Below are 24,475 nucleotides of genomic sequence, written 5' to 3' on the forward strand. Positions count from 1 at the left end.
TAAGCTTCCCTCTGAGACCATAGCCATCGGGGCTGGGGGGTGGGGTGGGGTGGGTGCACCGCTTGGCCAAGTCAAGGGAGAGCCTGGGAGGCTCCGTGGTGTCGGGACTGTGGCTTCAGGCTCCCTCTGGCCCTGGCTCTCCCGCAGCTCCTAGGGCAGGCACAGGGGGTCAGGAGCTTTGAAAGGGGTGGTGGAAACGTGAGCCACTCAGAGGCCAGAGCCCGCCTTCCTGGCAAACTCTGTGAGGGTCTCAACATAACGCTTTACTCCCCCCGCCCTGGTGCAAATCTGGGAAGCTCTGGTGTGAGCCTCGGTGGCAAAAAAGGAATCGGGCAGCTAGCCTGCAGCCTGGCCCAGCCCTGTGGGAAGAGCACTGGACACTGAGTCCAAGGCAGGCGCTGGCATGGCCTCCCTGTGCACCTGGCCCAGGCCTGACCCCTTTCTGGGCATGAGATGCCTGGTGGGAATCTCTCATGTCAACTCCATCCCCCTTGACGGTCTGGGCAGCTGGTCCAGGGTCGGGGTGGGTGTTCAGAACTTCGTCCTCTCCAGGGCCTCCTCAAGTGAGTAAAGGTGATGACCTGGCTGGTCAAAGTCATTCACAGTCGAAGGGCCAAAACTAACCATAGCTCGGAACCCCAAGAAAACTGTCCGCACGCTTACTCTCAGCTTGAGAGAAATCCTCAGACCAAGGCTGAGGGTGGAGGGTAAGGTGGTCTCAATACTTTTTGAGAACTTGCTGGGGGCCACATGTGCCCACCCACAGAAGTAGTCTGTCTTTCAGCCAGAGCGTGGACCCGCTATCCTGCATGGGTGCCTTGATTATTCACATCCTGAGGTATTTATTGGGTGCCTGCTCTGTGCCAGGCACCGAGGCTCAGAGGGGAGGAGGCTGCAAATGCAGCCCCCAGGAGCCCACAGTTGGGCCAGGCAAGCTATCCAGAGTCCACGAATTAGAACACAGTGTGGCAAACCTGACAAAAGAGTCAGACACAACCCAGACGCCTAACCACTGAGCACCGGGCCAGGTCCCGTAAGGGATCATCAACCCCCATTTGCCAGATGGGGAATTTGAGGCTTAGAGAAAGTGGAGGTGAGCGGAGAGCTGGAATTTGCACGGAGATGGAGCCAACACTACAGTCCCCTACAAACCACACACAGGAGCGTGGCAGCCCTCAGGAGGCTTGCAGACTCCTTGGCAGGCCCTGCGAGAGGTCACACGATGGGGCCTGTCTGTGCACCTCTTGCTGCCTGCATTTCAGCTTCTGGGACATACAGGGCTCCCACCAGCCACAGGGCCTTTGCAAGTGCCTGGACCTCTCTTCCTCGTGATGTAACTGCCCCAGACTATGTACCCATGAGGATGGGGTTAGGGCTGGTTTCTCCCTTGTTTACCCAGGAAGTGGCCAGGCTCAGCGTGGGTCAAGGGGCTCCCCTTCTCATTGCCAAGGCATGAGTGAGTGAGCGGGGGACAAACCAAAACGGGGAACTTCAGGCAGGTCCCCCAGTGCTGTTCCTCTCTGCCCTGGATGGGGCCCCCTTGGTTTGGTTGGGATGGAGCTGAGTGATGAGCTAACATTATGTAATTGAATCCTCATAACCATCCGTGAGGTTACCACTATCATTATTCCATTTTCATAATTGAGGCTTGGAGAAGTGAGGTGACCCACCCAAGGTCACTCAGCCAGTGAGTGGCAGAGCAGGAATTTTTTTCAATTTATTGAGGTATAATGGACATACAATAACTGCACACATTCAAACTGCATTTCGGGGAGTTCCCTGGTGGCCTAGTGGTTAGGATGCCGGGCTTTCCCTGCTGTGGCCCAGGTTCAATCCCTGGTTGGGGAACTGAGATCCTGCAAGCCGCGTGGCATGGCCAAAAAAACAAATTGCATTTCGGCATATGTATACACCCATAAAACCGTCACTACCATCAAGACAGTGAACACATCCACCCCCCTCCAAAACTTTTCTTGTGACTTTTCGTGGGACCTCCTAGCACCCAGTGTCCCCCGGCAACCACTGAGCTGCTTTGTCACTATAGGTTAGTTGGCACTTTCTAGAATGTACTAGAAACGTATGCACAGCATGCACTCTGTCTCCTGGCTCCTCTCACTCAGCATCATGACCTTGAGTTTCTTCCACGTTGCTGCAGTATCGGCAGTTCATTTCTTCTTATTGTTTACGGAGCCCTGTCCCATCGTAGGGATGCCCAGGACCTGCGGAGCCAGTCTTTTGCTGATGGACATTTGGGTTGGTTCCAGTTTTGCCTGTTACAAATGCAGCTGCTATGAACATTCGTGTCCAAGCCTGCGTGGACCTAAGTTTGCATTTCTCTGGGATAAATGCCTAGGAGGGGAATGGCCTGACCATATGGAAGGTGTATGCTTCACTTTTGAAAAAGCTGCCAAATGTTTTCCAAAGTGGTTGAACCACTTTACATTCCCACTAACAGTGGAGGAGGGTCCCAGAGGAGGGTGGGGACTGGCACCCAGGCCCAGCCCACTACAGAGCCTGCGTCCCTCACCTCCAGGACCCTCTGTCACAGCAGGTCTTGCGCCCTGAGCTTCTGAGCTGCAGGAGAAGGACCAAGCCACAACAGGGGGCTGGGACGCAATCCCCCCTCCCCCCCACGGGTCCAGCTTCCTTTCTGAGCAGAGCGCTGCCTCCCCCAGCCCCCGCCCCAGCTCCTGGAGGGCAGAGCTGGGCACACAGTGGGTGCCAGGCGGATGCCGCCGTGCCCAGGGAGCAGCGGGCCAGATCCTCCGTGGGTTCTTGTCTCTGGCTGTGCTGAGGAAGCCTGGAGCCTCCCAGGCCCATGACAAAGGCTGGGGACGGAGATGCTGAGGGTTTCACTGGTCTTCTTACCCAGCTGGTGAGAGAGGAGAGTGGTCGGGAGTGTGTGTGCGCGCGCTCTCGCGTCCACGCGCGCGCGTGTGCGGGGAAGGGGCTTGTGCCTTTGAGCTCTGGGACAGAACGAGAAGGAAAGAAGCCATCAGAACCTGGCAGAGGGGGAGAGACGGAGACCAGACGACCAGAGAGAAGCAGCCAAACCGAGGAGGGGGCGAACCTCTCCTTCCAGACCCCAGGGAGGCGGGAAGGAGGCGGGGAGGGGTGCGAGAGGGGAGCGGGGAGGGGTGCGAGAGGGGAGCAGGAATTCTTCATTAAAAAACCCCGGAGCCGGGCCCGCGGCGGCCGAGGAGCCGGGCTGCCGGCAGCTTCCCGCTCGCAGGAGCACAGAGGCCCGCGCCGGCTCCAGCCGCCCGCGGCCGACCTCACGCGTCCTCAAAGACAGCCTGTCCCACTTCCCCCGCCGGTTGCTACAGCAACTGAGCTCTGAGTAATCAGCTGCACGGTGACCTTTCTTCCCCCGGAGAGAGGGAGGGAGGGAGAGCTCGGGAGGGAGGAAGGGGGTGGGGGGAGGAGGAGAGAGGATAGAGGGAGGGGGGAAGGAGGAGGGAGGAAGGGAGAGGCGGAGGGGAGGAGGGGGGAGAGGATGGAGAGGGAGAACAGAGGGAGAAAGATGAAGGGGAGGAGGGGGAGAGGATGGATGAGAGAGAGGGGGAGAGATGGAGGCGGAGGGAGGAGGAGGGGGAGGGAGAGGAGAGGGGCTGAGCGGCTGGTCAAAGCTGTAAAAACACTGCAGCTGGGGTCTGGGGGCTTTGCGGGGAGGAGCTGGCAGTCAGAAGGCGGGGAGGGGAGGGGGCAGCTGGCAGCCCTGTGGTGGGGGGAGGGAGAAGCTGCAGAACTGGGGCGGGGGAGGACCGTGGAGGGGGCTGACCCGAGCTGATTCTTTCCCAGAAGGAATCCCCTTCACCGCCCCCACCCGCAGTGCTGCCCCTCCCAAGCTGCCGGGCTTTAGGAGATAAGAACAAGTCCCCGTGTGCTCTCTGGCTCAAAAGATACTCTTTCCGAGAAGCCTTGACTCCCCCATTCCCCAGATGGGAAAAGTAAGGCCAGGAGGCTTGTTTACAGTTTCAGAGCCTTTCACCTCTGTGTCACCCCTCCCTCCCTCCTCCTTGCTGCTTCTGACTGCGAGGCAAAGCTGAAGCCAGGGCCAGGGCCGGGGTGAGTCCTGGTTCACCCCCAGCTCTCCCACTGCCCTGCTTTCTGGCCTCCGTTTTCCTGGTTGTAAAGCAAAGATGCCTGGGGCGGGATGCAGGCTGCCCAGGGAGGCAACCCTCGTTACGGAGGGTCCATCAACGCTCTCAGACCCAGGTATTGATTTGAAATTCTCTAAACACAGCAGAAGCAAGGCGGGGAGGATGTGAGCGATCCAGGGAGCTGGAGGAGCTCAGGGAAGGGGGTGGGTGCAGGTGGGAGACAGGGTCACCGAGGGACCCCTGGGGAGTAGGGGCACCACTGCGGGAGGGCTTGGAGACCTCCTGGTACCTGGTATCCTGCCCGCCCACCCACGGGCTCCTCCCCAGCTCAGCAGCCCTGGGCCAGCATCAGGCCCATCACCCCCCTGGCCCTGGGGACCTGCCTGCCTCCTGTTTACAGGCAAGGAAGTCCCTGAGTCAGAGTCACAGCCAGCCCATGGAGTGGGGGAAGGATGACAGATGGTGGCATGCCATTTTAACCAGAGTCTGCAGCAGTTGGGGAAGGGGAGGAGGGACCCTAGGGCTGGTGGGGGCTGGGACCTTGCACTGCTGCCACCCCCAGGGGCCCTGGGTCCCCATTCCTGTCCCCCGGCACCTCTCCCAAGCCCAGGTCACTCAGGTCTGAGGGGGCGCTGACCCAACAACCATGTCACTTGGGCTGCCCAAACTCCCATGGACTCTGTGGGTGCCCCTTGGGTCTGCGGGTGTTGGGGGGTCCCCTGGGGGGTAGTCTCTCAAGGCTCCATGGCAAGGAGAGCCCCACCCCCCCGCGCCCCCGCCAGCTCACAGCAAGGACTCCACCACCGGCCGGGAAATGCCAGGCATTGGCAGGGAGTAGCAGTAACAGGAGGGATAGGGGACCCAGAGCCCAAAGTTCAGCTCAAGGCTTCAGCTAGAATACTTAGGGAAGGTTGGGCGCTCGGGAGGGGGCTGCATTCTTATCCTAGCTCCGCACTGAAGTCGATCTAGAACCTCTTTGGACCCCAGCATTTGCGTCTCCAGCGGTGAAGGGTGCTGGCCCCACCCCCTTGCTGGGAGGCAAATGAGAAAGCACACCGGTAACTCCGAAGCCCACCTTTTATAGGTGAGGAAAACAAGACGCAGAGAGGGGAGGTCGCTTGCCCAGGGTCACCCAGCTGGTAACGGGAAGCGCCAGGCTGTGGGTTGTCCAGAATGAGGTACATGTGAAGCCACGAAGCCGCCACACAGAGTTGTGGGTACGGTGCCAGCACATAGTAGGGACTCAAGGGAGTCGGTCCCCTTCCTCTCTTTTCCCTCTCTGCCCCTCCGCTGCCCCTATGGCTTTGCAGGTGCTATTCCTTCTGCCGCGAAGGCCCTTCTCCAATCATCCTGGTCCTTCCAGATCCTGAGCATGCCCCTGCCCTGGGACCCCTCCTCACCCGCTCAGTCCAGGCACAGTTGACACTCCTCCTCAGGTCCCCCAGGACTGAGTTCGCGCCTGACACCCATGCAGTGTGACTGTGCTCGCCACATCCGAGCTGGCTACAGTGGCTGTGAGCCTGCCTGTACCAGGGGGTCTTGACTCCCGGGAACTTCCCCGTTCCACAAGCCTGCGTGCAGCCAGACCTTCGCCCATGGGATGCTCATTCTACATCAAGCCCTTCGGGCCAGCATTTGGTTCTGGTGAAGACAGCAGCAAGGGCAGCTATGCCTCTCCGAGCCCAGCCCTGGGCCCCGTGCTGGGCTGAGCACCTGCATGTGTTGTGTCGTGGGGCCTCTTAGGCACCCTCCTTGGGTGGCTTCTGCTAACCCCGTTTTCAGGTGGGGAAAGTGAGGCTCAGAGAGGGGTGTTGACTTGCCTCAGGTCCCACCGCACTGAGTGCCAGAGCTGCCACTTCTTGATCTCAGAGATGGCCTCTTAACCCTAGCGCGTATCAGCCAGGCTCGACCAGACTCAGGGCTCTGGGTGTTACCCATGCTGGACTCGGCTGTGAACAGAATTCCCTTGACCTCTATTAGAAAGTGTGATGGAAACTGCACAGAAGTTCCCTGGGCACGGGAAAGAGGAAGGTCAGCACAGGACAGGCACGTGGGCAGGGTGAGATTGGTCAGGAGGGTTGGAGAGGCTATGGTGCCAGGGGGGTACTCACAGCCCAGGGATCTTTTCTGATCCCTGGGTAGTGGGTGGGGGCGGGGACTATTGCCCTTTTAGGCAGATAAGGAAGCTGAAGTCCAAGAAGGTCAGACGACTACCACAAGGCCCATAGGGCATAAGGGTGAGAATCAGGGCAAAGGCAAGATTCCCTAACCCTCAACCAGTTTGCTCTTTGCTCTACACCAGTGCTACCTCTATCCACCCACTCACCCATCCACCTATCCTGCGCCCTATCCATCTTCCTATCCTATCATCTGCCCATCCATCCACTCACCCACCTACCCACTCATTCATCCATCTTCCCATCTATCCATCCATCTATCCGTCTACTTATGCACTTACCCACCCACCCATCCATGAACCCGTTCACTGGTCCATCTTCCCATCTACATCTCCATCCACCACCCATCCATCCGCTCATCTGCCCACTCATCCATCCACCCATCTTCCATCTATCCATCCATCCGCCTATCCATTCCCCTACCCACCCCTGCATAAACCCATTTACGCATCCATCTTCCCATTTACGCATCCATCTCTTCACCCATCCACCCACCCACTCATCTATCCACCATCCATCCATCCACCCATCCACACATCCATCCATCCATTTATCTACCCATCTATTCATCCATCAACTCATCCAATCATCTAGCCATCACCCAGCCAACCACCACCCACCCATGTGTCCATCCATCCACCTACCACTCACCCACCATTCATTCATCTATTCATTCTATTTTTATTCTATAACCATTCTGAGTCCGGTTCCTTCACCTTTTAGTTTTTAAACATATGCTTATGTGAGTTGGGTGCTGATCCTGTCCTCTCTGTGGAAGTGTACCAATTCCCCATCCCCCAGTTCAGCACACCAGTTCCAACTGGTCCCCATCAAGACCGCAACTCCAGTGTAAGAGGTTCAGGCTGCTCTCCTTCCCTGCTTGCCTCCACTTGGGTGGGATCGGGCCTCTAGGTGCTTCTTATCCTTTTCTCTTCTGAGTCACTTCACCTCCCCAACTGGGCATTTCAGTCTCAAGTGAGAGGCCTCAAAAATGTGGAAATAGACCAAGTCACCAATATGGAGGTCACTTCCATAGCCTTCCCACTCTGCAAAGGACATTGATCATCAGGGGCACTGGGGAGTGTGCCATGGGCACCAGTGGCGGCCATGGGATGGGCCAGGACCCACCAGCCCAGGGACCAAGGATCAGAAGGATGGTCTGGACCAGGCACCTTCCTCCAACCTGCTGTGTGACAAACGGCAACTGAAAACTGAGAATAAGCATCCTTGTTCTGAGGATCCGAGAGAAACGTGGCATTTCGGGAAAAGGCAACAGCCTTTCACCAACACGATGGGGAGTTTTTTGAAGGTGTTAGCAGGGCTCAGCCTTTGAGGTGTACATTCTCTTATTACTAAAACCTTCCAGAAACGTTCCTTGATTCTGCTCAGACCAGCTAGCTAGGCATTCATTCATTCATTCATTCATTCTGCATCGGCTATGTACTAGGACCTGTTTAAGACTCTAGAAATCAATACAAATATTTTCTGCCCCCAAGATATGTGCTGACCCTTGCCTTGGAACAGAAACCACAGTCACACTGCATGGGTGTCAGGCGCGAACTCAGTCCTGGGGGACCTGAGGAGGAGTGTCAACTGTGCCTGGACTGAGCGGGTGAGGAGGGGTCCCAGGGCAGGGGCATGCTCAGGATCTGGAAGGACCAGGATGATTGGAGAAGGGCCTTCGCGGCAGAAGGAATAGCACCTGCAAAGCCATAGGGGCAGCGGAGGGGCAGAGAGGGGAAAGAGAGGAAGGGGACCGACTCCCTTGAGTCCCTACTATGTGCTGGCACTGCACCCAGTGTTCCCATCTCATTTGCTCGTGGATCCTCCCAACAACTACGCGGCTGGCATTCTATCCTCTTGCACATTTCACTGATGACAAAGCCGAGGCTCCGAGGGACCTGCCTTGTGGTGCAGTGGTTAAGAATCTGCCTGCCAATGCAGGGGACACAGGTTCGAGCCCTGGTCCGGGAAGATCCCACATGCCGCGGAGCAACTAAGCCGGTGTGCCACAACTACTGAGCCTGAGCTCTAGAGCCCGCGAGCCACAACTACTGAAGCCCGTGCGCCTAGAGCCCGTGCTCCGCAACAAGAGAAGTCATTGCAATGAGAAAGCCACACACCGCAAGGAAGAGTAGACCCCGCTCGCCGCAAGTAGAGAAAGCCCACGCACAGCAACGAAGACCCAACGCAGCCAAAAATAAATAAATAAATTTATTTTTTTTAAAAAAGCCAGGGCTCAGAGAGTGCCAGCAACTTTCCCAAAGTCACACAGCTCCCACATGCTGGATCTGTCGGTCTGACTCCAAAGGCTGGAGCCTTTGCTCGTCTCCCCTCACCCTGAGCATCTCACCCTCAAGGCGAAGGTGAGGGAGAAAGCTCCCTGTTCAGCATTCGCTCTTTGGGGCAGCTTAGGACGCTCGTGCAGTCATTTGATTAACAAATATTTATCCCCTCTTTCTCAGGGTCAGGCCCCACGCTGGCCTTGGGGGTAGAGCAGTGACAACACCGGCCCCGTCTCCCTCCTGGGGCTCCCTGGTAGGGGGAGGCGATGGGGATCGAGCTCAACTCCTGGCAAAGCCCTGCTTCGTCCAAACTTAAAAATAAACCCAAGTGCTGTCCAGGCCCAAAGACTGGGGGGCCACAGGCTCCCAGAACCGCGGCTGGGAGGCAGCAGGCAGAGCTGTCAGCTCGGAGCCCGCTCCTCTCATCAGCATGGGGCCCCAGCCTCCCTGCTTAAAGATCGCCTCGGGCGCTCTCTTAAAGATGCTAACGTTGCAGCTGACATTTGGGAGATCCTGGCAGGCGATCAAACCCGAGCTGAAAATCGGAGCTGCCGGGCGGGGGCGGGCACCAGGCAGCAGGGACCGGGGCTGGTTGGGGCCGAGGGCAACGGGGCTCAGGCAGCCGCTGCTGGCTAAGGCTGTGCTTGCAGACCGGCCCAGCACAGGTGGGTATTCGGCTCTCTGCTGGGAAGCCCCAGCAGAGGAGGAGGGGGATGCAGAAGGCAAGGAAGGAAGCGGGAGGAAGCGGGGGCTATGGAGAGACCGAAATCTCTTAGTTCATCCCCAGACTCAGGGCATTGTCAATAATCAGACCAGCTGGGGAAAAAATCCACAAGATGAAGAGTTATAAAAAAGAGGGAAAATGGAAGAAGGTTCCTGGTGCCAGTTACATCTCTGACTGCGGTGCCCGGAGCTGGGTCCCTCCAGTGTGGGAGCCGAATGCTCTGAGGAAGCCAAGGGGTCAGAGGGAGGAGTAAGGAGAACAAGATTCCGACTCCACTGCTGCCTTGGACACGCTGGGCCTTCCACAAATTTCCACATGCCTGAGCCAGCCTCATCTCCTTTCCCTTCCTTTACATCCAGTCTCCTTTCCACCCACCCACAATTCTCCATCCACCTCCATCGGCTAACCCACCTACCTATTCACCTATCCCACCTACCCTACCTCCCACCTAACCAGGTCACCCTCTGCTCTTCATCTACCCAACCATCCATCTACCTAGTTCACCAATCATCCCCTTCACCCATCCATCCATTAGTTCATCTATTCAGCCATCCATCCCCCATCCATTCACCCATCTCCATTCATTCATCTCCCCCATTCATTCCTTCACTCATTCCTCCAGTCATCCAAATGTCCATTCATTCCCCATGCATCCACCCAAAGAATATTTCTTCAGCACAGGAGAGGCACAACCAGCCCAGATTTAGGGGACAGGAAAGGCTTCCAGGACAAAGACCCTCTAAGCTGAGACATAAAGAATGGGTAGAAGCGATCCAGGTAAAATGTGGAACGGAGAGTGTTTCCCAACTAGATGGGAGACGAGAGACAAAGGCCCCTTAGGGAAACATTGGGTCGCGTTCTGGTTTTAGCTTAAGAGAGAGTAGTTTACCAGAGAGCCAGGGAGAGGCCAGCTCTGAGGCTGGAGTGGGCAGCAGGGGGAGGGCATGAAGCTAGGATGCCTTGCCTGGCATGGAGCCAGGCACACGGGCTCGTGGGAAGGGGTGTGAAAGATCTAGAAGGCCAAGTCGTGGTCCTGCAGCTGTTCATCACTGACCCCTCCAAATAGGCCCATCCAGTTCCTGCAGCCCTCCCCCACCTCTCCATCCCCTGAAGTCCCAATGTCTCAGGGTTAGGTCCCTACAGCCCCACCCTTACAGGCTTTCTCTTGACATGTGTGAATTCTGGCTCCTCTGGGTCAGAGCCATGCCTTATCCTTCTTGGTGTCCTGTGCCGTGGTACTTGGTCAAAGCTCAAAAAATATTCAAGAAATAAAAATATGTATCCTGCCCCCAAATCCTCCCCTTCTTCGTCTGCGGAACCCCTTCCATACACCCAGTCACTCTGCCCAAAAGCCTGGGCGCCATCCTCTTCCCCTTCCTCTCTCCCCAGTGCCACCGCCATGTGAGTCAGTCACCCAGACCTGTCATGCCACCTCTGACATACCTTGAATCTTCCCTCCACCTGCTCAGCCACCGACCTGGATCAGACTAGCAGCCGCCTTGCTGCTCTCCCTTCTTCCAGGCTTGCTCTCCGTGAGGCCACGTGCACGGTGCAATGAGAGAGATCTTTCTACCTTAGAAACTCGACCATTCGAGTCTCCCACTTCAACCTTTCACGGCTTCTCTTTGTCCTCTGGGTAAAGTCCTAAATCGCTGTCATTGCCTATAAGACCCTTCCCAAGTTGGCCAGCGCTGCCTTCTCTGGGCTCCAGGTTCATCCCTCTAACATTAGAAACCCATCAAGTTCATTGCTATTCATATTGGGTCTCCAAAACCATGGTCCTGGCTCCAGCCACTGGACTGTCTTGGCCCAAAGCCTAGAAACATCCTGAGTCTTCAACTCCCTGCTCATCCCCACACTTGGCTCCACTTAGACCACCCCCCCCATTCTGTCCCCAAAAGCCAGGGAGCCATCCCATGTTCTCAATCCCACGACCAACACCTGGTTGGCCCTCAGGTAAAAGAAGATATTGCTAAAAGCTACAAGAATATTCGAGTTTACCCCCAGACCCTCCCTCCCCAGGTCTGACCATTTCCATGTGTTATTTGTGCCTTAAACCAAAGCCAACTGCTTGGCCTCTTCTCTGCCTACAAAACTTATTTATTTATTTTTTTTTCACTGATTTTATGGCTACAGAAAATTTCCTTCCTGTCTTCACATTCACAGGAAAGAGAAAGCCCTGGCCCTGACTCAGAATTGGATTCTAGCTGGAGGCGTCCTCCCCGTGGCTGGCTCCAGGGAAAGGTCTGTTTGTTCCTTGACCTTGAGCAGGAGCCGAGGCAGCCAGAAAGAGGAGAGACAGGAGCTGGGAGGGGAAGGAGGAGAAAAGCTGGAACTGTGGCCCCAGGACCCTGCACTCTGCCCCAAGGGACCAGCCAGGTGATGGGAAATCAGAAGAAAGGAAGGAGACAGGCCATGCTGCAGGCACAGCCAGCCACAGAGGTCCTGAGGAACGGGAAGCAGGCGGCCTCTTCTTCTCCTGGTCCTCTGAGGTCCCCAGGCTGTCCCCATCCCTCGTCCCCTTGGAAACTGAACAGACCAGAGAACTGGAAGGAAAAGTGAACCACGCAGATAGATAGACTTTGCCATCCACATGGGGGCCAACTGTGGCTGTTACAGACCCAACGCTAGGTGGGGGGCATCAGTCCAGGCAACCTGGCCTTGCCCACGGTGAGCCTACAGACTAAGGACGGTGGTACCTACGGGGGCAAGAGATAAAGAAATAAAGAAAAGTGCCCTTCTCAGAAAGGGTCTCCTTCCTTCTGGTGCATGACTGAAATTTAACCCAAACATGTATTGAGCACCTCCTGTTTGCCTGGATCCTTACTCACAGTGACCTGACCATCTTTTCTCCAATTGAACTGGGGGCACGCTTAAAGTAGGGACTGTGTATTCCCTCCCAGATAACTTCATTTTTACTACAAAAGTAAGACATGCTTGTTATACATATTGTAGAAAATACAGATAAGCTCCAAACAGACAATAGGACCACTTTTAATCCTATCATTTAATGATGGTCACTTTTGACATTTGGAGGGCTTGATTCCCCTCCTGGTCCTCCATATCCAGCATTTTCTCTTGGAGTCTTGCCCCCAATGGACTTGTAAGAAGGACTTGATGTCTGACCATTTACCGGTTTGTTCATTACTCATTAATTCCCAAAGTGCTCATTGAACCCTCAGTAGGTCACAGCTTGGTGGTGGTTTAAATTCTTTGGGGGTGGGAAGAGATGTGCAGAAACCTAAGCTCATGTCGGTATAACCCACATAAAAGCCGAGGTTCCACATAGCTCAGCCTCAGCACTGAGTGACTTAATAGTCCAGCAGTCGAAAGTAATTTAAATGAGTTTTCTGAATTCACTTGTTCCCCAAAGAACTTCAAAGGGGTCTAATTCACAACCCACAGCAATAGCTCTCAGCAGCCCTTTTACTCTCGCCCCAGTTCTCTCTATAGTAGCTCTGGAATTTTGCACAAACTCCTTAACACTTCTGATACCAACCTATAGGCTTTTCAGTCACTCTGTGTTCTTTCGCTTTTTTCTCAGATACTTATTATGATCTATACTCAATGGCCAAAGCCTTCTCCATCCCTCCTGCTGACAGAGTGAGTGGTCAAGAGCCCGGATTCAGATCCAGATCCTGGCCGCATCACTGAGCAGCTGGATAGCCTTTGGCAAGCCACTTGATGCTGTGCAACCCAAACTGTGGTCCACAGGCTGGTGCTGGCTCACACACTGTTTGCTGACATGATAAGAGAAGCATAGAAACCGATAATTTAGAAACGTCCATAGCAGTTTGGCACTGCCTACATCCAATTGCGACTGTGTAGATTACAAAAGCATCATTTCCCACAGACTGGAAATTTTTTTTCTGAAAGTCCCTTCACCACGGATAGTTTGAGAAGCACAGACTTAACCTACTCTGTGCCTCAGTTTCCTCATAAGTAAAATGGGAATAATGATGCCCCCTAACCTCATCAGGTCCCTGGGAAAAGTAAATGAAGTTAATCTGTGGAAGGTTCTCAGGACGATGGCTGGGCACTGCGAGCTCTCATTAAATGTCAAAGTCACTATTATTTTTGCACATTTTCCATATTCTGCATTAAAAGCACCCACTTTTCCTCTGAGGGCAGGGGAGGAAAGTGGATTCCGGTTAATGCATCCTACCTTAACTCCAGTTTCTAGACTTCTAGTCAACTCTTGAGATTGAAACACCCCTGTGACTGCATCCAGAACCTCCCAGGTTGCCAAAGGAAACACCAAGTAGTTTATCCACTTACTAAATATCCTAAATATCTGTAGACCACTTACAGAGTGTGAGGCAGGAGACCCCAGCGGCTAAGAACTCGGGAGCAAAACAGCCATGGGTTCAAATCCTGGCTCTGCTACTACTTCCTAGCTGAGTGACCTTGGGCAAGTCACATAACCTCCCTGAGCCACAGGGTTCCCATGTGAGGGCCCAGAGGGGTCCAAGGTCAGGACTCAGCCCCGGCAGGCGATGCCCCCACACTTGTGGAGAGCATGACTCAGGGGTTCACTGCATCTGAGCCCAACTGTGAAGACTAGGGTGACTTCCGAGGTTGGGTTGCCGCCCTCAGAGAGTTCTGCAGATGAGGAAGAATAGGTGGTGTTTTGAGGTGCCAGACTCACCAGGTATTACTTCTAGAAAAATGGATGAATTTAAGGACTTTGAATATCTGAGAATGGAGGGATGTAGAACTATAACGGGCTCAAGATGAGTAGACTTCTCACCAATTGGCCTTGTGTTGTATGGAACATGGAGCTTGTGTAATGGCCCTTTCTAGAGCATGTGGGAGATTAAAGATGGCTGCAGGCTCTCTGTCATCCTCCCATCAAGCCCTAGGTGGTGTTTTTTTTCCCTCTCCCCTTGAATCCGGGCTGGCCCCAGGATTGGCTTTGAAAAGCACAATGGAGCCGACCTGCTGCTGTGTAGCTTCTGAGATTTGAGGCCTCTGCATTCACCCTTTCTGGAGTGCTCCGTGTTGGCAGCCGGCCGCCACGTAGAACCCGCCATGCTGTGAGGAAGCCCAGGAGAGGGAGGGGGAGAGGGACAGAGGGAGGGGGAGAGGGAGGGAGGGAGGGAGGGAGGGAGGGAGGGAAAAGGGAGGGGCCAGTGGAGTAGCACTGAGGTTCCAGACCTACAAAGTAAGACTTCTTGGACCTTCCAGCCCAGCTGCCAGCTAAATGCAACTGAGTAAGTGCCACCCCACGCCCCGTGCTTCTCTGGATATGGAGCTCTGTATATGGGGTAACGTTTTCTGGTCTCACACACAGTTATAGACCGAATTGTGTCTCCCCAAAATTTGCATGTTGAAGTCCTAACCATCAGTATCTCAGAATGTAACCATGTTTGGATATATCTTATAAGAGGTAACTACTTTTGGGGTTTTGTTTGTTTGTTTGTTTGTTTGTTGGCTGTGCCACGCGGCTTGCAGGATCTTAGTTCCCTGACCAAGGATTGAACCTGGGCCCCGGCAGTGAAAGTGCAGAGTCCAAACCACTGGACAGCCAGGGAATTCCCAAGAGGTACTTAAGTTAAAATGAGGCCTTTAAGGTGGGCCCTAACCCACCAGTGTTCTTATAAGAAGAGGGACGCACGGAAAGACACCAGACACGTGTGTGTGCGCACAGAGAAAAGACCATGCGAGGACACAGTGAGAAGAAGGCCGTCTACAAGCCCAGGAGAGAGGCCTCAGGAGAAACGAACCCTGCTGACACCTTAATCTTGGACTTCCAGCCTCCAGAACTGTGAGAAAGTAAATTTCTGCTGTTTAAGCCTCCTAGTCTGGTATTTGTTATGGCGGGCCTAGCAGCTCATCCACACACCTGATACTCAGGGGAGGAACAGGGACAGGAAAACCCACAGACACGCTCCCTCAGAAGGGGGAGGGCTGGGAGGGAAGCCGCAGGCACCGCGCGTGGCAATTCTGAGTCCCGCTGGGTGGACGCTGTGCGGGTCACCTCCCCCAGGTGAAGGAAACACTCTTCCATCTGTGCTCCCTCAGAACTGCTCCCAGGCCCCTGTTCCCTGTGGCCCCTGGGTAGCCCTCCGGAAGGACTTCCTTTCCCATCACCTCCTTGGCCACATCGATGGGGCTGAGCAGCTTTCCTCCCTTGGGGGTCCAGATGCTGTTTTAAGTCGTGAACGGTCACAGACTCTTTTAGTCCAGACTGGCAGCTCTTTTGACAGTGTGACCATCTTCAGAACTCAGTTACCCTTTCTCTATTTGTTGCCATTCAGCTTCTTATGCTAAAGATGCATCCAACTTTTCTAGACTTGCCTCTCTAGACTTTATCACAGGTATCTTGAGCTCACCAGAGGTTTTAACCAAGGGAGTGCTGGTCGTACCCCTATGCGATCTTTACCCTGAGACTGGGTCTTAACTAGACTCTATCACCCAAGGCATTTCTTTTTATTTTTAAATAAATTTATTTATTTTTATTTATTTATTTTTGGCTGCATTGGGTCTTCGTTGCTGCGCACGGGCTTTCTCTATTTGCGGCGAGTGAGGGCTACTCTTCCTTGCGGTGCGCGGGCTTCTCATTGTGGTGGCTTCTCTTGTTGCGGAGCACGGGCTCTAGGCACGCGGACTGCAGTAGCTGTGGCGTGTGGGCTCTAGAGCGCAGGCTCAGTAGTTGTGGCGCGCAGGCTCAGTAGCTGTGGTGCATGGGCTTAGTTGCTTCGTGGCATGTGGGATCTTCCCAGACCAGGGTTCGAACCTGTGTCCCCTGCGTTAGCAGGTGGATTCTTAACCACTGCACCACCAGGGAAGTCCAGCAGGCAGATTCTTAACCGCTGCGCCACCAGGGAAGCCCCGGCATTTCTTAGTTTTATTATTTCTTCATAAGTCTAGAATATTCTTTATTGATTATTTGTGGATTACCCATTTTGCAGAGTCTCTACATAAAGATTCAAATTTACAATTAGACTTCTCAAACAATACATTTCTGGGGACACAGACAGTTAAGATTAAAACTCATTATCTGCTCCAAGATCACATCATGTATTCCAAACACCCATGTATTAGAAATTTCACTAAAATGTCATTTGTAACTCGAATTTGCAGAATCAAGTAACTGCCAGAGGGGCAGGAACTGGGTCTGTTTTGCCCACTTGTCACGCAAAGAGCAGGCTTTTCCCAAAATGGGACTGGGTTTTCTCTCTAGGTTTTCTGGAAGACAAACCGCTGGGGCGGGGGTGGGGAATGTCACTTTTTTTCCACTGGGAATGAGGTGATTACACCCAAACTCAGCATCCTACAGGGGCCCCCTTCCCCTAATGGCACCTCTGCATCCTCCCGTGGGCTCCAGGCCTCTGGGCAATGGGCTCGTGGAGCTCCTGCTTCCTTTCTCTTTCACTGGCTAGAGATGAGAAATCGTTGCATTTTTCAACCCTGCAAACCCATAATTTCTGAATTTTCCCTTTCCCTTTCTTTCCTGCTTGCAAGCAGGCTAATTCCTTTCAGAGGGCATCTCTATTCCATAGTGCTTGTGAAAGGCAGTGTATGAGTTTGCTAGGGCTGCTGTAACAAAGTACAACAGAACTTTATTTTCTCACAATTCTGGAGGCTGGTTCTCACAATCAAGGTGTCAGCGGGCTGGATCCTTCTGAAGGCCCGGAAGGAAGGGTCTGTTCCAGGCCTCTCTCCTTGATGTGTAGAGGGCCATATTCTCCCTGTCTTCACGTCGCCTTTCCTCTGTACACATTTGTATGCAAATTTCCTCCTCTTAGAAGGACACCAGTCACGTTAGATTAGGGCCCACCCTGAAGACTTCATTTTATCTTAATCACCTCTTTAAGGACCCTGTCTCCAAATACAGTCACATTCTGAGGTACTGGGTGTTAGGGCTTCAACATATGAATTGGGGGGACTTGATTCAGCCCATGACATGTAGCGAAAAGCAACCAAGACATTCTAGACATTTCTGTTTCCCAAGCTCTTCAGCTAAAGCCACAAGTGCAGTATCGTATCAGCTTTGCAAGTTATTGTAGGCAAGAATCTTCCCAAAGGTTTCCCACTGTATAACATGGGTCACCCTCTCTCCTACCCCCAATAACTGATTCCTTGCCACCTGTCACCTGTTACCTCCTCCTAGAGCCAGTGCTACAAATGTTTGTTGCTGCCAATTTCTGTATTGGTCAGATTTTGCTAGGTTATGCTGCATAGCAAACATCCCCTAAATATAAGTAGATTATCACAGCCAAGGTTTATCTTCATTCAGGTTTAATGCTACCCACAGTTCGCTTGCCCCTCTGCTCTACCACTCTGCTTCACATGCTATCTTTATTTTGGGGTCCAGGCTGAAGATGCAGCCCCTATCTAGGACGTGTAAACCTGAGAGAAAAGAGCCAGAGAGCTGGCATAACCACAGGATAGCTTTTCAGGCTTCTGCCAGGCACTGGCATGTGGTCACTTCTCACATTTCATTGGTCAGAGCAATTCACATGGCCAAGCCTGCCGTCAGTGGGTGTGGAAGTATGCTCTGCCCATAGGGAGGCGCCGTGAGTCGCTGACCCCGGGGCAAGGAGGTGTCACCTTCTTAGGGTCCAGAATCACTGGGAACAATGGCACCATCCACCACAAGAGTTAACACTGGTTAAGATTTACCAGATGTGGGGCTTTGTGCCGGCAGCCTCACATCCTTAGCTCATTGACTCATCATCATAGCCCCATTTTACAGATAAGAAAACTGAGGCCTTGAGAGAGGAAGAGACTTGTTCACCGTCTAGTATGATAAACAAGATCTATGAACATGCCTTGAAAAAGCCCTAAGGGTCTACACGCATATGGGGTCTTACTCCTGTCACTTCTCTTCTCGGCAGCCAGGGTGAGAAAACACTTGGTGAGGAGGGGCTGGCTCAAGATATGGCCCATGGGGCACGCACATGAATGTTGGCCGTGGCAATATTCTCAGCTGGGGTGGGGAGCCGTGAGCCAGCTGCACCCCTTGCCAGGGTGTCGGAAGAGCCCGTTCCTTGGGGAGCCCACACCCCACCTTTCAGCTCAGCTCCACCTGGCTCACCCTGCCCTGCAAATCTAGGAATTCTGCCAGAGCCACGCAGAACTGAGGAAGGCAGGGGGCTTACAATAAATACAACTCTTGGGGGAAAGGAAGAGGAAGAGTCTCGCTCCATCCCAGGAGCCCGTGCGGTATGTGAGTCTGTGCTGATCGCCTGCTTGGACACATGCTCTTCCTGCTCTCAATGCCTCTGGGAAGGTTGAGCATTTTCTGGTTCATTCGTTTTGTTTGTTCGCTTGTTTGTTTGTTTGTTTGTTGGGAGCAAATGAGGAGCTTAAACAATCTTAGGACCTTATTGTTCTTATCCTTGTTTTCCAGCTGGGGAAACTGAGGCCCGAGGTAGAAGCAGCTTCCCACAGCCAGTGGTGATGTCGACCCAAACCCCACCGAACATGAGGCCCACGTGGACCCGTGTTCAAAGAGGCTGCGGGGTGGGGCCAGATGGGGAAGTAGTTAGGGAAGGGGGGCCTCTTCGGCTTCCCAGGGTTGTCCTCGGGTCTTCCCGGGCCACCAGGTCAACAGGCTTGTCCTTCAGTAACAAGGAAGATGTAGGTGTGACAGTGATTCCCGGGGAGAGGGACAGAGTCCAGGGGCCCGAGATAATGGAGAGAGTGCCTGGCAGGGGGCAGAGGGCACAAAAGATGGTGTGAGGACACCCTGACATACATAGGACACACATGCACACATGCGTACCGCACACCACATTCGCATATGCTGCCCACACCACACATACTGCATTCACACCCCTTCACACACATACCATATGTAACACACCCCACACACACTGCATACTTAACACACATACCACACACACATCAAACATAACACCTTCACACACACACCGTACATCACGTACTCACCACACACCACCCACAGCATACACACCACTGCAGACTTTTTCTTGGTTTTGACACCCAACTCAGAGGCGGTCTTTTTGTACTGCAGATTTCTGAAAACATCACGATTAGGAATAATAACAAAAATAGTAATGACAACAGCGGGCGTTCATTGAGAACTTGTTGCGGGTCAGGAGACTCCTGAAGGCTTCGCATGGACCCCTTCACGGAGTTCCCACCACCCCTGTGAAGCAGGTGCTGTCGGTGCCCCCCTGGGGAAGTTGGGTACCACGACTGGGAAATTGAGGCTCGAGGATTTGGAGCTTGGAATGGATGGAGCTGTCACTGAACATGGGTCAGCCTGTCTCCAGAAGCCACACTGAATGTTCCCTTCGAGGCACAAACAACAAAATCCAGAACAAAGGCCCCACCTCGCTGCACACAGAGCCTCTTCTGGCTGACTTCGGCTCTCTCCGTGGATGCAAGGTTTGGGGTCCCCCTCTGGTGGGTGGGGGCAGTTTGGAGGGGAGAGGGAGGCAGGGACGGGGGGCACAGAAGGTGCTGAAGGGGGAGGAGAGGGAGCTGGCTACTGCCCCCTCCCCCGAGGGACACAGACTACTCCACCTCGTCAGGGGAGGGAGGTGGGGAGGGGCCCGACCGGAACAGCTCAGACTGGGTCCTCTCCCCACGGCTTCCACATCCCGGGGCCCCCAGGGGGCAGGGTGAGGGGTTTCCTTCCCCTGCGGGTTTGAGGGCTGGGCCCCCAGGACCCTGCTTTCCCTGAGGCTATTTTCCCCACCCAGCCCTGGTGCTAGCAGGGCGCCAACCAGCCTGTTCCTGGGGAAGGGGGGGAGCCTTCCCCAGACGCCCTTATCCTCCCCGTGCACCCTCGGTACAGCGGCCCCTCCGATGCCAACAACGCTGCCTGCTGCGGAGGGCCAGCCCGTTCTCTGCAGCCCTGAGAGGGCAAGAGCGGACGCAACCTCTGTGCCCATCCACCGGGGACTGGATCACCGCGCGCGGGGGCATGCGCACAAGGGAACACTATTCAGTCACGAGGAAGAGCGAGGTCGCCACACGTATAGACCTGGAAAGGAGACTGTAATGTGGAAAGGAAAATAAATTGCCAAACAGGATGTATAGCACTGCCCGACTTTTATCAAAAGAAGTATTTATATGGGCTTCTATTGACAGAAGAACCTGGAAGTCTTAGTATTAATCTCTGGACGCTGGTTATCTGGGGAGTTGAATTGGGAGGTGTTGGGAGGGAGATGATTTTACCATTTTCTTTATACCTTCTGTGCTGTAACAATGAAGGCTCATTTTGCTAATTAAAAAAATCAGCAAACGGTGGTGGTGGGGGGGGGGGGAGTGGGGCATCCTGGGTGTCTGCAAAAGATACCAGAACTTACTTCCCAGCCTCAGTTCAGGCAAAAGTGGGGGGTCCGTCCACAGGGCCGGGGTTCTTTTCTCCTCTCCAGATGGCTTTCTCTCCATCTGCCTCAGCAGGGGGACTACTGGGCACTTTTCAGCATCACTCCCTTAAGTTGGGGCCAAGAGGCATTCTGAGACGAACCGCAGGGTCTTGGCCTGGAGATGTCTGGAATCTTCGGAGTGAGACAGGTGGGCACATACTCATAAAGCTAAAAGGCATCATCACAATGGCGGTGGGAGGGCATCTCCCAGTGCTTCGTGTTCTGCCCAGGGCTTCACACGCATTAACTCATTGAAATCCGACCATAATTCTGTGGGTTTTCTCATTTTACCAGTGAGGAAACTGAGTCTCAGAAGGGAGCCCTGGGGAGCAGACCCGGGGGGGTTCTGTGCCCCAGCCTCTTCAAGGACAGAATCATCCAACCACCAAGTCATTCCCCAAGAGGCAAGAGAGACACCAGGCAAGAAGAGTGAGTGCAGTGGACACGGGAAGGGTGCTGGTGACAGAGCCACCCCCGCAATGCAGTGCACGCATTGACTTGGTCCTCATGGGAGGTACCATGGGCTCCAGCTGAAGGTCAGAGAGAAGGCCATGGCCAAGGTCACTGTGCTGGAAAGCATCACGGCTGGCTTTGGAGCCCTGGTTGGTCCATCTGATGGCAAAGACCTCCTTGCCCAGCCCCCAGCTCAGCGCCCAGCGCCGTCCAGAGCCCCGTGCTTGGTGCTGCATAGCGCTTGGCATCCAGCACGTGCTTAACACCCAGGTAGCCTCCCTCCTTGTCCTGGTCCTGCCAGGGTGTGACCTTGGCCGTGTCATTCTCCGTTTCCAGGCCTCAGTTCCCTGTCTGTGCAGGGAGGGTGGTGCCCCGGGGGGTGTCCTAGCTCCCCTCGCAGCCTCAACATCCTAGACTTCCACTGCAGAAGCCAGGAAGAGTTGGTGGGGTCCCCCGGGGCTGGGGCAAATTTGGGGGCCAGGGCTCCTTTCTGGAGGGACCCAGGAGAGCCCCGCCGACAGCCCCCAGCACCCCCTAAAACAGCAGCCCCGGCCAAGCCTGGCTCCCCACCTCCATCTCTTTCCCCATTCCACCAGGCTTGGTCCTCCCCCCCACCCATCACACCGACACCCTTGCCTCTGACCGGGGCTGCCCCCCACACTGGCCGGTGCCCGAAGCGCCTTGAAAAATCTCTCTCTGGCATCCCTTCCCCAACACACAGCCCCAACTGGCAGCGAGGTGAGCAGAGAGTGAGGGGGAGAGAGGAGAGAGCAGAGAGAGCGGGTAGGCAGAGAGGGAGGGAAATGCAAATGTTTTTTATCCTCCTTTCTTTTAAATGCTGAAACCCGCCTTGACAGCCTCTGAAAATAAATGGCACCGACTTGCTGGGATTTCAAATTCCGTGATTAAGGGCTGAAGCAAATACTTTTTCCCTCCCTCCCTCCTGCCTCCCCCGCCCTCCCTCCGTGGGCTGATAGAGCGGCTCGCGGGGCCGGGGACAGCTTTTTGCGAGCCTGCCAGGAGCTCTGATACGCAGCCTCCCGCCGCCGGCAGCGCTTTGGCTCCGGGCTGTTTATCAGGAGCGCTCACGCCGGCAGCCGCGAAAGCAGCTTTAAATCCCCTCCCGAGCCCGGGGGCCCCCTCCTCGAGGCTGCACGCCGCTCACACATGCACACACGCGCGCGCACACACACACACACGTGCACGTGTGCACACATGCACAGTGTATACATACACAAGCACCCATGCACAAACGTGCACAAAGGCACACATGCACGTGTGCACACATGCACAATACACACGCGTGCACTATACACACATGCACAGTATACACACGCACCCGTGCACACACGTGTGCACAAAGGCGCACACGCGCACGTGTGCACACACACGCACAGCACAATACACAAATGCACACACCTAGCCTGGGTGGGTCTCTGCCTGTTCTCTAACCAAAGCCCAGGAAGCCTGCAAAGCTGGGGGGCTGAGAGCAAGAGGGGAAGGAGGAGCGCTTGTGGAGAGTCGGGGGAGGGGCCAGGAGGAGAGAGGCCTCCTGGGGTCCACAGTTTGCAGGGGCTGCCTTGGGGTGGCCTCGTGAGGGGGACAGCTTTGATGCAGCAACAAGCCAAGTGGCCCTTCTGATTAACTGCTTACTGCCCCCCCACCCCCAGTGGCTCTCAGCTGCCTGTCGCCCCCCTGGCCTCTCAGGTTCTGCCTCGCTGCTGCCAGCTCCCCCGCCGCCCCAGGTTTGGATTCTGGAAAAGGAGAGGCTTGCACAAGACAGGCATTGTGGGGCGCAGGGCAGGGCGGCCCCACCAACCCCTGGGACCTCGACAGTGAGGAGGCTGCTAGGCCAGTCCCCTTCTGTGGGTCTGAGAGCTGAGGCTCCGGGGCAGGGAGTCACCCAGACAGAAAGCAGGACGGTCTGGGTGGACAATCTGGCGGGTCTGGGGAGGGGTGGGGATGGGGTAAAAGAGGAAAACAGAGAACCCTCCCCTGATTCTGCTAGGGCCACCCCTGCTCAGAGACAACGCCCGGAGGGACTCTCCAGGCTCACTCTGCCGTAGGGACGCTGTGGACGGATGGGTGAAGGCAGGTGCCCCCAGAGGCCAGTAACAGGGGGCTGCACTCCCTAGGGGGTCATTCATGGGGTGCTAACAACTGGCTGGGAAGCAAGGCCTCCCTGGGGGGACCCCGCCTCCTTCACGCTGCTGAGCTCTGTGCTCCTAGCAGAGGGGAAGATGGGCACAGTCCTGCAGGGGCACCTCCGGCACCACGATGCTGGGGCAGCCTGGGAGCGTGAGCCGGCTCTGCAGAGGTGGCACACACCATGCCCTCACCCCGCTCCCTCCACACACCCTGGAGCTGGTGCCTCCCAGGAGAAGCCCCAGGCGGGAGATGGGGGTGGGGAGAGCTGCTCCTGCTCCACGGGCTCAGTTCTGCACTTGGTATACACAGCGCATGGAATCCTCGCTGTACACATACCCATTTTACAGATGGAGACAAACTGAGGCTCAGGAAGGGGAAGTGACTTGCATGTGGGGTCTTAATTCCCCGACCAGGGATCGAACCCGCGCCACCTGCAGTGGGAGCGCGGAGTCTTAACCACTGGACCACCAGGGAAGTCCCCCATTTGTTCTTTTTTTAAATAATTAATTAATTAATTAATTAATTTTGGACTGTGTTAGGTCTTCGTTGCTGCACACGGGCTTTCTCTATTTGCAGTGAGCGGGGTCTACTCTTCGTTGCGGTGCGCGGGCTTCTCACTGCGGTGGCTTCTCTTGTCGCGGAGCATGGGCTCTAGAACGCAGGCTCAGTAGTTGTGGCACACGGGCTTAGCTGCTCCGGGGCATGTGGGGTCTTCCTGGACCAGGGATCGAACCCGGATCCCTTGCACCGGCAGGTGGATTCTTAACCACTGCGCCACCAGGAAAGTACCCCCCACCCCCATATGTTCTTTATGTGTAGAATTATTAGGCTGAACAAACAGTGCCGATATTCAACCATTTTGACCTCCATTTTGTGCAGTTGAACTCAAGAGCTGCACATCAGTTTAGTTCCCGGTCAATACAGCTGCAAAGCAAAGCAATGCCAAGTATGAATGGAACAGAGCTGTCTCTCCTTCAGCATTATAAGTTGCACAGGCTTCTCTGGCCCTGTCAGGCGTGGAAACTTCAGGTGACCTCCATCCGAGACAGGGACTCTGAAACCCAGAGAAGGGAGGTGACATTCCCAGAGCCACACAGCAGGGTGATTTTAGACCTGCCCTGGAGTTTCTCCCTCACACCTCCTAGCTATGGACACTGAGACTCTGGGGCTTGGAATGCCAGATTTCACAAATAAAATTGCAAGACACTCAGTTAAATTTGTATTTTGAATAAAC

At 54.8% G+C, this 24,475-nt stretch overlaps 1 long non-coding RNA gene across 2 annotated transcripts; it reads left to right on the forward strand.

Annotated features, from left to right (window-relative positions):
• The first annotated feature begins 83 nt into the window (after window positions 1–83).
• On the forward strand, window positions 84–23,747 carry LOC309663789. Of its 2 annotated transcripts, XR_014265469.1 has the most exons (5): window positions 84–2,875; window positions 11,456–11,533; window positions 19,275–19,651; window positions 20,647–20,788; window positions 20,935–23,747. It is a non-coding gene; the product is annotated as an uncharacterized lncRNA (long non-coding RNA). The 2 variants fall into 2 exon arrangements; XR_014265470.1 differs by lacking the exons at window positions 84–2,875; window positions 11,456–11,533 and having other exon boundaries at window positions 14,403–19,651.
• The last annotated feature ends 728 nt before the right edge of the window (window positions 23,748–24,475 follow it).

The sequence above is a fragment of the Balaenoptera physalus genome (assembly GCF_965194825.1).
Source record: "Balaenoptera physalus genome assembly, chromosome: 7".
Classification (NCBI taxonomy): domain Eukaryota; kingdom Metazoa; phylum Chordata; class Mammalia; order Artiodactyla; family Balaenopteridae; genus Balaenoptera; species Balaenoptera physalus.